At 45.8% G+C, this 17404-nt stretch overlaps 1 protein-coding gene and 1 pseudogene across 2 annotated transcripts in view; both read left to right on the forward strand.

Moving 5' to 3' along the window:
- Nucleotides 1-17404, forward strand: part of PARD6A (par-6 family cell polarity regulator alpha) — a 283775-nt gene that overhangs the window by 232583 nt on the left and 33788 nt on the right. The gene's annotated exons all lie outside the window — the stretch shown is intronic.
- On the forward strand, nt 661-2051 carry LOC146773075 (keratin, type I cytoskeletal 19 pseudogene; annotated as a pseudogene).

A 17404-nucleotide genomic window follows, 5' to 3' on the forward strand; every position in this document is an offset into this window, starting at 1 on the left:
AGCTAGAAGACAGAAAACCGGACTTCAAGAAACAACATAAGTATAAGGGGCCCCAGTTGGGTGTAAAGTGCTCCAATATCAAGAAGTATGTAAAAGAACTTTTCGCACCCTGCCTAAAACTAGAAGACCCCATAGCAGTAGAACTAGGTATAACCCTCGGTCCACCTAGAGCCCCCAACAAATAGCATGACATCTTTACAACGGTGTACGAATCTCAAACAAATGGTAAAATTATGGAAGGAGAAAGGAAAGATGACCGACATCAAAGGACATAAAATAACCATTCCAGGACTTATTGTCAATAACTTAGCAGAAAAAGGATAATTTAAGAAAGTCATCCAATTCATTAAAGAACACCAAACTCACTACAGATTGGGGCACCCATTCAGATTGACAATGACGTCGCAATAGAAACAATACCAAGTCAGATCTGTTAAAAAAGAAGGTGAGATCATTCTACAACTACTGGAAGACCCTGCAGCACAGAATGGGAGAGAACACTGACTTCAAGGGTGACAAATTAAGCGGGTGAGTGGCCAACGCCCAAGGCTGTGGGTATAAGGAGACCTAGAGGAGGCGAAGTTCCGCACTCTCCCTCCGTCCTCACCGCTGCGGCACAACCAGACTTAGAGGGCCCGGCTCGTGCACTCTCGTACTACCATGAACACGTACAGCCACCGCCAGAGCGACTTCACTTCCGGCTCCGGGTTGGAGCTTGGGGGCCTGAGTGGCTCCTCCAGCAGGGTGTCCTCCGTCTACTCGGGGGGGGGGGGGGCAGCTACCGGCCCCCGAGCATCCACGGAGGCAGTGGAGGTAGGAATATCTCTGCGTCCACAGCTAGGTTTGTGTCCTCTGGGGTGGGAGGTGGTATGGGTGGTGGTGCTGGCTATGGCTTTGGTGGCTCTAGCTTTGGCATTAGCCACGGTGTGGGAGATGGTCTGCTGTCCGGTGTCGAGAAGGCCACCATGCAAAACCTGAATGACCGCCTGGCCTCCTACCTGGACAAAGTCCGCTCCCTGGAGCTGGCCAACACCAAGCTGGAACACCAGATCCGCGAGTGGTACGAGAAGCAAGGCCCCGGGCCCTCCCACGACTACAGCCACTACTACAAGACCATCGAAGACCTGCGAAACAAGATCCACACTGCCACCACGGACAATGCCAAGACCCTGCTGCAGATCGACAATGCCAAGCTGGCAGCTGATGACTTCAGGAGCAAGTACGAGAGTGAGCTGGCCCTTCGCAACAGTGTGGAGGCCGACATCAATGGCCTACGCCGGGTCCTGGATGAGTTGACTCTTGCCAGGTCAGACCTGGAATACCAAATCGAAAGCCTGAAGGAGGAACTGGCCTATCTCAAGAAGAACCATGAGGAGGAGATGAACACCCTGCAAGGCCAAGTCGGTGGGCAGGTCAACGTGGAATTGGATCCGGCACCAGGTGCAGACCTGGGCAAGATCCTGTCTGACCTGAGAGCCCAATACGAAGATCTGGCAGAAAAGAACCGCAGAGATGCCTAGGCCTGGTTCTTCAGCAAGATGGAGGAACTTAATCGTGAAGTTGCCACCCGCAGTCAACAGATACAGTCCAGCAAGAGCGAGATCACAGACTTAAGGCGCACCCTCCAGGGGTTGGAGATAGAGCTGCAGACCCAGCTAAGCATGAAATCGGCCCTGGAAGGCACCCTTGCGGAGACAGAGGGCAGGTACTGCATGCAACTCAACCAGATCCAGGCCATGGTTTCCAACGTTGAAGCGCAGCTAGCCGAATTCAGAAACGACATGGAAAGGCAAAACCAAGAGTACAAGATCCTCATGGATGTGAAGACGCGCCTGGAAATGGAGATCGCCACCTACCGCCGCCTGCTGGAGGGAGAGGATGCCCAGCTCTCGTCTAGGGCTACCAAAGATGTGCTCCAAACCAGCCGACAAGTCCGCACAATCGTTGAAGAGACCGTGGATGGGAAGGTTGTCGCATCCCACGAGAAAGTCCACAAATCTGCCTTCTGAGGGAAACATGAAGAGATCTTGAAGGACCCAAGCTGGCAAACCCTGGGCACATAACTGGATGAAGACCACAGTTGTCCTTTACAGAGCCATCCCAAAACTTGTGGCTAGTCCAGCTACACCAGAGATCCTCTAAAATGGGTCCTTCCCATACAGTTGCTTACATCTTCTTCTTTCTTGTCTGTCTAGAGACGGGGGAGCCAAACACTGCATAATGCAGCCCTGCGGTTTAATCATTTTTGGCTTATTGGCCATTGAAGTGAAGAGAATGAAGAGCTGGCATGAGTCAAACACTACAGTTCATCTTGTGCTTCTGAACATCAGGCTGGACCCATCACCAGGCAACAGCTAACCATCTTCCATAGGTCTCCACCGCCTTATCTGCCTCTGTCATGCACAATCCAGATAGCTACTTACATGTAGCAATCTGAGTATTTGATGAGTGATGCGATCATCGATGCTCTGCACCGGAGTTGCTGAAAGACTCATTAGTCGCTGCCTCTACTCCCAACCTCCCTTAACTAGGTCGCCTGGACTCTACATCTTATAGATTTCCCCCCGGGACCCATTTTTCAAACAATCTCATATTAGATGCCGAGATGGCTCTGCGTGGTGTTTGTTTATTGGCATTGGCCAGAGTATCTACGTGGCCCCACCTGGGTTCTGGTCCCGCTTGCTCTAACTTTTGGGCCTCCATAAGACACTTTTCTTCCACTGACGGTCTACCAGAACTGATCTGCTTCCCTGCCCCCTGTTCTTTTTCTTCTCCCCTCCCTTCCCTCCTTCCTCTACTGGGATCCTGATCCCCTATGTTTGATTATGCAACTGTAACTAATGTAACCATGCAAATCTGCTATATTTGTAAATCCCTGCGGCGGAAACCTGAGCAACATGGCTGATGCCCGGTGGGGCTCCTAGACAGCTATAGAGGAGATTGGCCCTGGTTCGCTCCCTTGACCATCACCTACCCAGTCAGACATTAGGCATAGTTTTCCTCGTCTCCCCTTTTTATCTCCCTCCGCCCCCTCCCTCCAACGAACTACTGTTAACTTTGTTCATTTTCCTGTGTTCTTACTATGCTCTTGTAACGGATGTAATTTGTAACTTGTAACGCAACGATCCTCATGTTAAGCGCTCTGATACCTCCGGGTATAGCCAGCGCTATATAAAACTCTTCAAAAAAATAAATGTAAAGAAAACACTGAGATTCCACAAGAAAAACACTGCAGACTCAAACAGACAGATGGAAACTTGTAACCCGAGATACCAGGATAGGGAGGATCACACATGCAGATATTTCGAAAGAAAAGATGAAAAAAGTCAGATTTAAGAAACGCTCTACCAGTCACTGAAGACAAGACCATAATCTTTAGGAGCCCAAAAGGGAACAGAAAGAAAGAGATTCAGGAGAGGACGACTGCAAACTTAGAAAGACTTGATCACAAGCAAAGCTGGTAATGGGGATGAGGGAGGCAAGTGAAGAGAAAGAGACACACAAGGTATACAACACTACCAGAACAGTCCAGATTAGGATGAGTTGAAGTCAGCATACTAAACAGACAACTGGAGCTAGAATGCTTATACATTTTGTTGTTAAAGGGGTTAATGAGAGGAGGCATTGAGGTTTTAAGAAGGGAATGACTCTGTCGCCACCGATAATGTACAATAGGAAAGAAGCACTGACGCACAAGAAGACCCCAAATGTATTAAGCTTAACAGTTTGAATATAAGGTGTCAAGTGTACTTAAACAAATGCCCGGCAATCATAAATTAGTTACACTTTTTAAAAGGAAAGTTTTGTTTGTTACAAGAAACCCTCTGATTAAGTAAGATTAGCATAGGCTCTGCTCTAAGTGATTTCCCAGGCAATACTTTGCTTCAGGTCTCATCATAACAGGAGTTGTGATTCTCCTTAGCAGAGAGTTTCACATTGAGGTGGTTCAAAACTGGGCAGGTAAAGCTGCAGATTGTTGGCACTCAAACTTAGGGACACTACAACTTCACCATTGTCTCATTTTATGCACCGATTGCAGACCAAGAATCTATATTAAGACAGTGAAAGAAGCGATAATCCAATAAACATAGGGACTCATCCTTGGAGATGACCTATAACATAGTGATGGAAAGGATTAAAAGAGATCAGCACTAACAGTAGGACAAACAGGTGCACAAGCTGCTGAAACCATGGTATGGTCCCAACAAGCAGTCCTAAAAGATATTTGGCATAAACAACATCCAACAGCTTCAGACTAGACACATTTCTCAGAAACACATAGGACAAGTGCACACATAGATAATTTCTTTACAACCAGTTCCAAGAACCCAGGAATAGAGTCTACTGACGTTTGCGTGATCATATCGTAGCGTGATCATGCCGCAATAACCAGGACTTCTTCTACCCTACAGTAGTGAGTGCGCAGGTAGAAGTCCTGGACACAGATAATTACAATATAAACAAAGTGCCCCTTAGGCAAATAATCAAATACATATATACCTTCATGTAATGATAGAAACACTATCATACAATCTTAACAATACATGAATGCAAACTGTCAAGGGTATAGAATAAAAGAACAAAGGCAAGAGCAAAATTTCAAGTCTAAAATGTTTTCTTTTTATTATATAAAAAAAAATAACCATATCCAAATCTCACTTTAATATCAACCCGTATATATATAAGAAACAGAACACAAAATAGACATTGAGAACAATATTATAAAGCATAATAAGGGGAATTGAGGGGTCACAGGAGAAGTTCCTCGAGATTCTTTCACAAGGATACCCAAAAGAGATAGTCACACCTCTAAATCAACCTCTTAGACAATCTATTCGGTTGATGTTGCGCTCCTGTTAGGGTACAATATTAGTACCATGATCAGGACCATGTGGAGGTTACATATGATTTAAATGAATGTGGAGGAAGGAGAAATCCTCTCTGCAGACTGTCACACAGCCTCTATGATGAATCTGTCATCTCTTCACAGTCAATACTAATGTTTTATTTTGACATTTGCTGTATGTCAAATCTAGGTCTGAATTATGCGACTGCATATGCTCATGTAGGGATCTGAATGTAAACTTTAGTCAACGCATCCGTACTAACTCTTACATCCAATGGATTCCTGTCCACGTGTAGAAATAACTATAGGACCAAAAATTCAACATGGTTGCAGAGTGGGGAGCTGTTGCTGTAACCGCAGTTAATTCCTCCGCTTTTCACACGCAGGCAGCCATCTTGTCCTACAGCAGAGGAGGAGCAATCCTCCTTTGCTGTAGGATGGGATGGCTGCATGCGAATCCAAAGTGGAGGAATTACCTTTCCTTCATTGTTGCTCTACTGGTTACCCCAGCCCCTTGTTGTCATTACAGGGTAAACCTTATAGTTTTTCCTCTGGATACAGATTAAGTTGAATATTTGCTGGTAAGAGCTAAACACCACTTTTATGTTGTAAGCAATAGAGCAGGTAAATTGCTGCCATGTAAACTAAGATTCAAAATAACGATGGACAGAATAATCAATACCAAAAACAAAGCGGGCCATTTTAAAAACGCAGATTCGGAACTAGCTGGAATGTTTCAAGAGTTCTATGAAGAGCTATATTCTTGTGATGATGTGTCGTATATAAATATAAGAATATTTTGCAAGAGCCCCTATAACAAAACTCACACATAAATAAGCAGGACCCCTAGAAGAGCCTGTACATGTGAATTAAGTGCTAAATCTAATTGGTAGGCCTCAAATTAGCAAGGCCCTGAACCAGACGGATTCACACTCCCGTATCACAAAATGTTTGCAAAGCAACTTGCTCCTGCAATAGCCCACCTTTATAAGGCAATCAGGAATAGCAGACACAGTGGCAGAAACAATTATATCAATTATCTCAAAACCATAGTAAAATTAGCAACTATGTAGCTTGCAAGCAACTTGATTTTTTTTGTGTTGGGTAACAACCAACCTCAAAGAAAATCACAATCCTTGTCATGGTACCCTCAATCTTACTAGATTAACTTGAGCTCAATACCGTGGTAGCTAAGGGCACAGAACAGACGGGCTTAACTGAGAGCAATTCAGTACAAAAGTCGAAATGCAAAACAATATAACATCCCAACCAAATGAGAAAAATAGAGTAAAATTTAATGCAAAAATGATACAATATCACAAATAGAATAAGGAGGACCAGAAATATAATTTTTTAAATTATAAGAAAAACAGTGTCAAAAAGTACAAAGCACCGATGATAGTCAGCGGTCTCAGTAGACTGGGACCTAGGGGCAATATGTGGCTGACTGTGATGGAGTGTTGCCAGGATACACCAACCACGTTTATCCTGTTAAAATATTTCACCTTCTGTCTTAGTCCTTTAATTCCAAATCCAACAATGCAGTATACTTTTAAAGCCCCCAGGATCTCAATGGACGCACTTAGACTCACACGGTGTGAGGCAAAGGCCAACAGCAGGGTCCAATCCAGGTCCACGTGCCACTGTTCAGCTGTGTACTTCCAGGTTAAGGCCTTCTGTAGCTTGTCGTATCCCTGTAGCTTGAACAGGAGGTCAGCCTTATGACCCTTGGAGTCCACTTATGTGCCCTGTGTACAAGAAGGAGCAGTTCCAGTCATTCAGGGCCCCTCTCAGGTCACAGACAGCAGGCACAGTCCCCTTCTGATCTTCTTCAGGTCCAGGAAATGTTCTGAAGTGGGTGCCTGGTGGTGCCACATTTATATCTGGCACTAGATAGTGGGTGGGAATGACTCATGGGTACGACCTAACCTATGAGGTAAAAGTTCCTGGCATCAACCCTTCCCACTTTGGACATTTTCAAAATGGCAAAAGTCTTCGGTCACACTAAACTTGGCTTATGAATGCAGGGGTATGTGTGGGGAGTGTACTAAGGCAATTCTAATGTCCTCCCATATCTAACAATAAAATCCAGTTTAAGGCAGCCACTGTCCTCACAATAAACCCAGAGATAGAGGTCTGGTAGGAAACAAAGCGGAGTCAGCAATCAGACAGTGGATTCACAAGAACTGACTTGGCATCCTATTCTCTCCCCTTTTTAGTATGCCCCAAGGTGTATGTGTAAAACCAGAAACAGAAGTAAATCTGGTAGGACAAAAGCAGAGTCCTTCAGCAACCAGACAGTGGATTCAGAAGAATAGTCTTGGCATCATGACTCTCCATTTTCAAGTGTGCCCCAAGTGTTATATGTGAACCCAGTGGGCCTGACAAGCAGAATTTGACTCTGTAGTGTCAAATAAGATGCCACAGCCCCTCTGTGTATATCTGCTGGGTTCACAAGAATCATCTATGCCCATTCAGATCAGCCTATTGTTTGCTCCTGAAGAAATGTCATACATATTCAAGGCTAATTACTGCCTGGGAGAAGCTAGAGAGCCAATGCAACTTAGCCTCCAGGAACTTTAGGCAGGGCTAAGGTAAATTTCTAAAGGTTACCTTTCCTTAATATGTATTCCAAATCCATCTTCACCACTGAATTGGATTTTTTAAAATAATTTACAACAGTTGTTTAATTATTGTTCTAGCTGGTCCCATTCCTGAGATGCATTATTAGTATTTTAATCTGTACTATGGTTTTCTGCACAGGACAGCTAGGCCTACCACAGTGAAAATAGTTTTGGGTGCTAGACAGTATAAGGATGAGTTAACGTTACATTTTTATGTGATCTACTTTAACCCCTTGCGTGCCCATGACGGAACAACTCCGTCATGAGCCACGGGCGGCGTGTGCTCATGACGGAGTGGTTCCGTCATGCTGCGGCCGCTCCGCCCACGCGTCGCTGATTCCCCGCCTGTGCGGGCGAATTAACGAGTGGGCGGAGTCGTGACGGAACCACTCCGTCATGAGCACAGCTAGCCCGTGACTCATGACGGAGTGGTTCCGTCACGAGCATGGCGGCGCCGTGCTCACCCCGCACCCCCCCAGCGCCGCGGCAGAATTCGCGCCGCGGCGAAGGGGTTAAGTACCATGCACTCTGCTTTGTGGGCTACAAGGTCTGCATAGGGGTGACTTGTCAATATTCAAAAGTGAGGTTTTGACCAGTCAAAGTGTTTATTTTGGCAGGTAGAATTGCAGTTTTTACACCGCTACAGCTAGGCTACAATGGTAGGCCTGAAGAGATTATTTGCATAGCCACTGTAGTGGACAGCACAATAGGTTCTACAGTCCAATAGTGGCATTTATTTTCCAGGCCCTGGGTACACTTTGTACTACATACTAGGGACTACTAGGCAAGTTAAATGTGCTATTTGGAGTATGGCAATTCAATATTATTTAAAGGAGTAGCACAGGCACTTTACTACTGGTTAAAGTGCACAGAGATCTAAACCCAGCAAAAATATTGGGTTCAGAGAAAGGCAAGAAATCAGGGGTGACCATGCTGAAAAGGCAGATTTCACACACAGCTCATAAAGACTAATGTAATTGCTAAACATTTATATTTAACTGTTAACAGGAATGCTGGCAAATTGATCAGGCAAAATTAGCAATGGCCTCACTGAACCAGATGAAGCTGGTTTCATTCCAAGAGGAAGCTGCAGCGAAACACTAATGCATGGAATAGATAATGTGCATAATAGTGGCAAGAAAGCCTATTAATATCGCTCAGCACAAAAAAGACATTCAATTCCTGTTCCAGTGGTCAAATTATACTATTTCATATTCAGGAATACAAACAGCACTAATGAGAATTCAAAACACCTAAATCAATTATAACTCTTTAATCCAAACGATTCAGTTGGAGCTGCAGACATGATATATAGGGAACTTTCGTGGTTGGGGCATATAGCTGCCATCAAGATCTCCTCCCTTGAATTGGGGGGCGTGGCCTGGCGTTCGGCAAGCTGGCCGCACAGTAGTGTTGCTCTGCCGGCCGCCGAATTCATCCTTTCATAATCCTGCTCCTACCGGGCTGTTAATCGCTTTTACCTGCGTGGAGGCGCTTGCTGACACTGGGGGTGACCTGGCGGTGTGTTTATTGGCGTTGGAGCTCCTTTCGGAGGTGGTGAAGGACTGGCAGCGCACTCCGGCTGAGATGGTAATGGCGGCTACGATGATGAGGCGGTGAGGAATCCTGCGAACTCCTAGCAGCTACCGCGGTGTCGGTGAAGGTGATCGAGGGGGCCTAATGAGCTGCGAGGACATCGGCGGCTAAATAGTAAGGCGCATTATTGACTGCATGTGAGGGCCGGCGAAACAAAGTGAACGGCGGGCGGCGCTCTGTACTACGCAAGTGGCCGGCGCTGACCTTTGATCACGGAGGCTGGGTTCCGCTTGCGGTGGGGTTCCCTGCGACTACTGGAGACTGCTGTGGCCCGAGTGGAATCTCGACGTGGGAGCGGATACCGAAGCTCCCCATACATGGAAGTGCCCCTTTGCTGAGTGTTATTTGGCCTTAATTCTGCCTGTGAGAGGGGCTTGCTACACGGTGAGAAGATACGTGACTAGAGAGGGCATGGACACCATCGGGGCCTTCGTCTGTGTGGGTCACGTGCTGGGAGCGTTTATTGCTGCATTTATTGGCCCTTCCTGAATACTACCCTCGCCCTGTTGCTGGATTAGGACCGAGTGATTGTGGGGATACGATCCCTATATACTACAGTGAAGGGGAGCACAAGACACCGCATTCTTCCTGTTACAGGACACTGGAAATAGGGGGCAGAGAGACATAGTTGTTTGCCTTTGAATTGCGGGAGCGTCCTTATTTTGTGGAGGGTGTCATCTTGGTGCAGGTTTAGCGCGAAAAATAATTCAGCATCTACCTTACGGATCGAGGCCCTTATTGTGTGTGGCACACGTACAACTCTCTCTGTAACCGCCACTGGTGGTGGCGCATTTCATCTGGGCAGGGTTCCGTCTCCTTAGAGCATCATGGGCAAGCCTGATCGAAATCAGCCTCGGCTAACTTTCGAGCTTCGCAAGGGCGGTAAGTCTTCGTAGAATGCAGCCTCAGACTCGGAGCTGGAATCGACAGCCCAGGCCCCCACAGTGCTGGAAAAGACCTTATCTGCTATACAGGCCAGCCTACAGGCCATTGACGGTAAGATTGTGGCCCTTAACGGCAGGATGGACCATTTCTCTGCAAAACTAGACAAACACGCGGCGCAGATCGGAGAGGCGGAGCAGCGTATATCAGATGCCGAAGATGGCCTTCAGCAAGTTGCTGCGAAAACCACTGACATCACGAAACTTTTGGCTGTCATCCAGGCGAAGAATGAGGACATCGAAGCGTGCTCTCGGCGCAATAACGTGCGCATTTTGGGCCTGCCGGAATCGACCAATGTTGGGCGCCAGGAAGACTATGTGGAGACTCTCTTGCGGGATATCTGTGGCACTGGCAACCTTTCGGCACTGTTTGCAGTGGAACGCGCACATAGATCCCTGGTGGCGCGCCCGCCACCTGCCCCCCCCCCTCCCCCCCCCCCAAGACCAATCATCACTAGATTATTGAATTTTAGGGACCGAGACACCGTGTTGCGCATCACCCGCCAGAAGGGCACAATCACCTACCAGGGAAATGTGTTATCATTTAATCCGGATATGACGGCTACAGTACAGGCGGCACGTAAGGAGTTTCAGGGAGTTAAGAAACTGCTCATGAAAGACCAGGTTCCATATGCCATGCTTCATCCGGCGCGGCTGCGCATAGGCGAGACTGAACACGCCAAGATTTTCACGAACCCGACGAAGGCAATGGAATACGCCAGATCCATCTGCCGCCGACGGAGCTCTCCGGCTCCCACATCAGACATTGACGACTGAGTAGTAAGGAGCCCTGGGCTTTGATTGTTGTTTCCGAGTGCACATGTTTGTATATTAGTGAACTATGTTGTATAACAGAGTTGAATTGCATGGCTGCTTTGCGGCATGTGCGGACTGTAATGGAGCCACATTGTGCATTCGGGGGGGGGGGGAGACCTCTAGGTATGCTGTTTTATATTGAGTGTATGTCTTATCGTGCTTCACTGCTGAGTAAGAGTGGGTTAATACCTCATTCACAGAACTAGTTGTATTCCATATCTCTGTTGGGCTACGCCTCATGTGCCTCCTGTTTAAGATGCGGGATTTCGCATCCGGTGTCATCCGGCATGCCTTTGCCCACAGGGTCGGCAGGATGGCTAATGGGTAGGAGACCATCATGTCTTCTCGGCGGCCCCCTCTCTACTCGATCTGGGAGTGGACTTTGCCACTACGTCTCCCAATGGGTATACCCCATTTGATGCATTGCATCACTTTGTTTCTGTTGGGATTGTTTATAATGGAGGCAATAGTCTTTGGCAAATTGGGGTTGCTAAAGTGGGTGGGGGGAGGGGGTTTAGTTTTTTTTAATCTTTTAAGTTGTAGGTACTGTGGTCAGACTTTAAGTCGTGAATGTGGTTTCTATCGTTATTTGTGCATCCTATCTGTAATCCAACATTTGGGGAAGCAGTTGGCCTTCCTGTATAGATAATAGGGGAAATGTATAAATGCATAACTTGGAACATTCGTGGTTTGAACACCCCAAAAAAGGTCCGACAAGTGTTAGCACATCTAGATAGACACGCTGTGCAGATTGCTTTTTTACAGGAGACACACCTGCGCAAACAAGCAGAAGTCAGGATAGCACATAGATGGGCATCTTTCCGATTGGCCTCTTCGTACTCTACTTATTCCAGAGGCGTGCTTATCCTCATTAAAAAGGGAATACCATTTCAGCCTGTACATACTTGTACAGATACTGAGGGTCGGTGGGCCATGGTACAAGGCAAGCTGGGAATGGCATTAGTGACATTAGTAAACATGTATGGTCCTGTGGTGGAGGATCCAACACCTTTTCTGCAAATGTTTAATGTTTTGCGTGCATGGTCTGAATCTGCGGTCCTGTGGGGAGGCGACCTAAATACCCATCTGAATCCACAAGTGGACAAATCCAGCCCTTTAGGCGTGCGCGATTAAGGCTGGCCAGTGTATCAGGGATGCCATGGTGGAAATGGGGTTGTTTGGCGTTTGCGAAATGAGGGGGCATTGGAGGGTACACATATCACCCCTGCGTTTAATAGTTGGTCTAGACTAGACTATTGGCTGCTGAACGACAAAGCTAATGGGTGGGTGGAGGGGGTCCATACGATCCCGCGTACATTATCTGACCACAACCCTGTTTTCCTTACCATCTGCATTCCCATAAATCCACATCGCCCTTTCACGTGGCGGTTTCGCGCAGAAGCATTACTTGATCCCATATGTAACGAAGCCATCAGAACAGCTATTGCACAATACTTTGAATTGAATGTGGGTTCAGTGGATAGTCAGGCCATGTTGTGGGAAGCATTTAAAGTGACAATATGGGGGGCGTGCATAGGTACCACAGCGGGGATCCTAAAGGACATTAGAGGTCAGCTGTCCAAAACGGAACGGGCTCTGGAGGTGCTTGAGAGACCATATCTGCATTCGCCATCTTCAGACACGTTGGCGAGCATTCATGATTTACTAGCAGAATACAACAAACTAGCTGATACTGAGGCAAGGTACGTAGTTAGAAGGAGAGTGGCCCGAGCTTATGGTGAAGGGGGGAGACCGGGTAGAAATCTAGCCGAAAAGTTGCGTTCTAGGAATGACAATCCCTTAATTGACCACATCATTGACACTCACGGAACGGCGCACTACACACCACATGCTATAGTGGGTCAATTTCAGCAGTTTTATTCATCTATGTATAGCACACGATACGAGATGGATGATGAAGGTATGGATAAATACCTAGCAGATAAGGCCTGTGCGTGGCTTTCGGACGCCCACAGAGAATATTTGAGCCAGCCCATTGATGAAACGGACGTTAGGGAGGCTATTCTTTCTCTCCCTAATAATAAGGCCCCCGGGCCCGACGGCCTAACGGCAGAGTTCTACAAGGCTTACGCAGATCTCCTGGTACCCTACTTATTGGAGATGTACGCGGAGGCCCATGAGGCTAGGATACTTCCTCCTTCTCTACGCCAGGCCTTGATCATCACTCTCCTTAAAAAAGACAAATCGCCTACACGTTGTGACTCTTATCGCCCCCTTTCGCTGATAAACCTTGACGCCAAAATACTGGCGAAGATTCTGGCCACAAAATTCCAGCCTCTGATGCCTCTTCTGGTTCTCCCGGACCAATCTGGGTTTATTCCAGAACGGTCCACTTCCCATAATCTGCGCACTATTTTTGCTATGTTCCATGTTCTTAACCCTAACTTATCTGCTGCTGCGGTCATGCTAGATGCCGCTAAAGCATTTGACTCCATAGAGTGGAAGTATATGTTCAACATATTACACAGAATGGGATTTCCTTTTATTTTGACACGCTGGATCCAGGTCTTATATACTGACGCTTCAGCGAGAGTGCGTGTGGGTGGGCTCACATCAGAACCCTTTAGTATAGAACGTGGTACCAGACAGGGCTGTCCCTTGTCCCCCCTCCTTTTTGCCCTGGTTTTGGAACCTTTGGCTTGTAAAATCCGTCAATGTCACAGAGCCGCTGCTCTTAATTTGAATTACCGTCCGGTCGGGATCTCCATGTATGCGGACGATATGGTCCTGTTTGTCCGCGATCCCCAGATTCATTTATCTCCGATCATCCGGGAATATATTAAATTTGGTCTATTTTCTGGACTTCAGATTAACTGGGAAAAATCGGTTATTATTCCGCTAACGCTGATTACGTCTCCGTCCCAGTTAGAATACCCACTGATATGGTCTGAGGATCCAGTTAAATACCTGGGCGTCTGGGTGCACCGCGGCCCTGATATTGTGATCAAAGAGAACTATGGCCAAGCATACAATACCTTGGTGCAACAAGTAGATAGGTGGTCCCACCTTCCATTGTCCCTGGCGAATCGAATTGCAGTAATTAAAATGGTCATACTACCTAGGTTTTTATACCTGTTTTGTAATATTCCAATCAAGCTGACTAAGCATTTTTTCAAATCAGTGCAAACTCAGTTATTGCGATTAGTATCAGGGAATAAACAGCCAAGAATTAGTTGGCTCACATTAACGCTTGCATATGACAGAGGTGGATTTGCTGCTCCTGATTTCTATGTCTACTACCTCTGCGCACAGGCCCAATATGCTCATTATTGGTTCAGGTCCCATGACTATATTCCACACGTGGCTGTAGAGGACGGGGATGCTCACCCTGTATCTCTGAGTATCCTCACATATACGCGTAGGCAGAGATCAACACAATTGATACCACGGTTGCGGCTTGGCAGGCGATTGGCAAGCGTGCACACAAACTACCTTTATATGCTCCTGCGTTACCTCTTGTTGGGCATGCGGCTTTATCGGTCACTTAGGAAAGTGAAACCATAACTGCGTTGAAGGAGGCTGGCGTCACGCATATGAGCGATCTTTACCCGGGGGGTAGATATATTGCGGATGAGGACCTCCATTACATCCAAAATCCCACTCCGCTCTATCAGTACACCTGCTACCGATTGAAGCGCGCGGTAAGAGATCATTATGTTGAGTTCCTCGCTGAGCCGGATACATTTAATTCGCTTCAGTTGTTACTGGTAGCCCCAACCAAGAAAAAACTAATTACTAAGCTATACAAGGCAGTGCAGGATGAAACGGTCCGTATACCAGATAAAAGCTTGGAGCAATGGAATACCATAGTGACTCCCCCGATTAATTCAAAAGAGTGGCAACAGATTTGCATGCTAACGGGTCGCCTTACTCCGAATGGTAATTTGCTAATTATTCATTTTAAATTCATTCATCAAATGTACCATACTCCTGTTAAGTTACATAAAATGGGACTTAGGGACACTGATCATTGTCACCGATGTGGTCGAGACAGTGCTGATTTCCTCCATCTAGCATGGCAATGTGATCATGTGTTCCACTACTGGGAGAATGTTACCACACGCATACATACTGTGACAGGTCAAGTGTTGCAATGCACGCCTCTGGTATGCCTTTTTGGGTATGTCCCTCACCTGAGGGCTGTCATGGGGAGGTTTGTACGAGTGGCCCTCTTGCTTGCCAAGAGGCAAGTTCTGTTCACGTGGGAGAGTAAACTGGCTCCAAAAGTTGATGACTGGGTTAAGGATTTGGTGTACTGCCGTGAACAGTTGGACCTCTATGCTGAGGAGATGCCAACGACATCTAGACCCACGGACATTTGGGCTCCGTTGAGAGAGTATTTGCTAACTCAGTCTGATAATGATTCTGTGTGATATTGTATGATAAAATATGCTTGATGTACCTCAGTATCACCCGAAATGTTCAGGACCGCAGCAAGTACAGGATAATTCAGATGCACATGTAACATCTTCTGATTACGGAAATGTACCTTGTATTGCTTATTGGTTTTGTTCTCTTTTCCTTATTTTTTTTTTTTCTTTTCTTTTCTTTTATATTGGTGTTTTCCCTTGCAGTGCTTTTTGGTATGTTTACGTGCTGTATATGGATGCAAAAACTTTAAAGAAACATTTTTAAAAAAAAAGATCTCCTCCCTTCCTTCTATATTATACACATTCATGGTGCTTTCACTCCCAACAACAACGCCATGTAAATAGGAGAACCTAATCGAGGATTTTGTGGGGGCACAGAAAAAAACACAGATTAGTTGCAAACACACTACAGAAACCCAACAAGGAAGCAGAGGTATGGTTAATGAATGTCAAAAGATACAACCAAACCTCTCAACTTCAGAATATGGTGGCGTGGGAACAGTCAGAATCAGAAAATGCTGGTAGTTTTTGGACAAGGCAATGGCATCTACATAGAGCATGTGCTATGACAAAGGAGATAGAGCTTCCCCAGTCACCAGGGCAATGCTAGAAGTATGGAATTAAGTAGCCATAAGGTGAAAGTTCACCACAGCCTGATCACTCAAAACAGTACTGTTCTGAGACCATATCTGAGACCAGATCCCTCTCATACTCAAAATGGCCTTTTGTTAAATTTAAGAGCCTTAAATTCATATGAGCACTTTCGGCCTCTCTGGGCCTTTTGTACACTATTATGTATAAAAAAACACCAGTCTAATATATATATATGTATTTTAAAAGTAAAAATAATGTATTTTATTCAACATGATTTCCTACAGGGTGTTATGTTAAATTCCTGCTTCCATTATTTTCTATGGGAGTGTGTTGCAGTACCTGTGAGTAGCTATCTGTGGTGCTAGACTTACTTCAGGTCTGTGCTGGAGTACATGTATTACTGTTGTGAGTCATTTTTGGCTGTAGCAAGTTTAGAAGTGCAGTTTGTTATTAGCAATAAGCTTATTCTTTTGTCGGGGGTGTCTGTGTTTTACATCCCTCCCTAAACCCCTCCATACCCCTCTTTAAGATTCTCAGTATCCCACCCTAATCCCCTCTCTTTTAATAGCATTACCCATCTTCTAGTCACTGCGCCAGATGGCTCTCACATTTCTTCTAAAACAAATATAGACGAGGGTCTGCATAACTTGCATAATCAATCTACATCTACACTTACATCTGCAAATCCTAACCTTCAAATGCCTTCAAAAGCCTGATAGGCTCTGCGCATTGGAATAACATACACTATAGATTTGATTTAGGACTAAGGTCAGTATGTCTCTATCGAGTATATTAAACTTAATTACTTGTGTGTGAGAGGTAACTCAGAGGTCTCTAGAAACTTCTCGAATATAGAAGAAGGGATTAGTCTCTGACAACCGCATAAACATGACAACTTTGTTTCCTTTTAGAATCGCATCAATCTCAGAATCGTGGAAACAATAGATAACAGTTTCACTCAGTCAATCGTGCATGCTTCGTTTCTACAGAGTTGCACAGAAATAGAGAGACGGGCGTTTCAATAAAAGGGTTTATTGAACAGTCTTATTACTCATGCAAGAGATATGAATTGCTACAATCGTAAGACAGACTGCAAAGTACAATATGTACGAGGTTAGCAGTAAGATAAAATAATACTGCAATGGCATGGTTTGTAGCTATGACATATATTAATCAAAATACATACATAAATAACATAATGCTAAAATGTGATACTCATCTGATGCTTCTAAATTGTTCTACCCCAGTGTACCTAACCTAAGTGCAGTACGAGGTTCGAAGTAGGTGCTATTTCTAAAGTATAGATAGCTGTATTTTAGTTTAGCCAAGAGTTTCCAAAAGTTTCTACAAGTTCTAGTCAACTCCATACCGGAGAATGAGAGAGGTTGGAATCTCTTTTCTGGACTCGATAGTCTAACCCCCGTAAGGGAAGTCAGAGAGCACTGGAGCTGGATTCTCTGCGAGGAGGATATCAGTGTCAGGTCAGTGCATCAGGTTGGAACTCTATCTCCTTCTGAACTTGCCGTGGCGAACCGCGTAGTCTGTGTTGGATCGAATCCTCTGGGAACCGCAATTTGCCAGGGCAAGTGCTGGTAT

This window comes from Triturus cristatus, chromosome 12 (genome assembly GCF_964204655.1).
Source record: "Triturus cristatus chromosome 12, aTriCri1.1, whole genome shotgun sequence".
Lineage (NCBI taxonomy): Eukaryota > Metazoa > Chordata > Amphibia > Caudata > Salamandridae > Triturus > Triturus cristatus.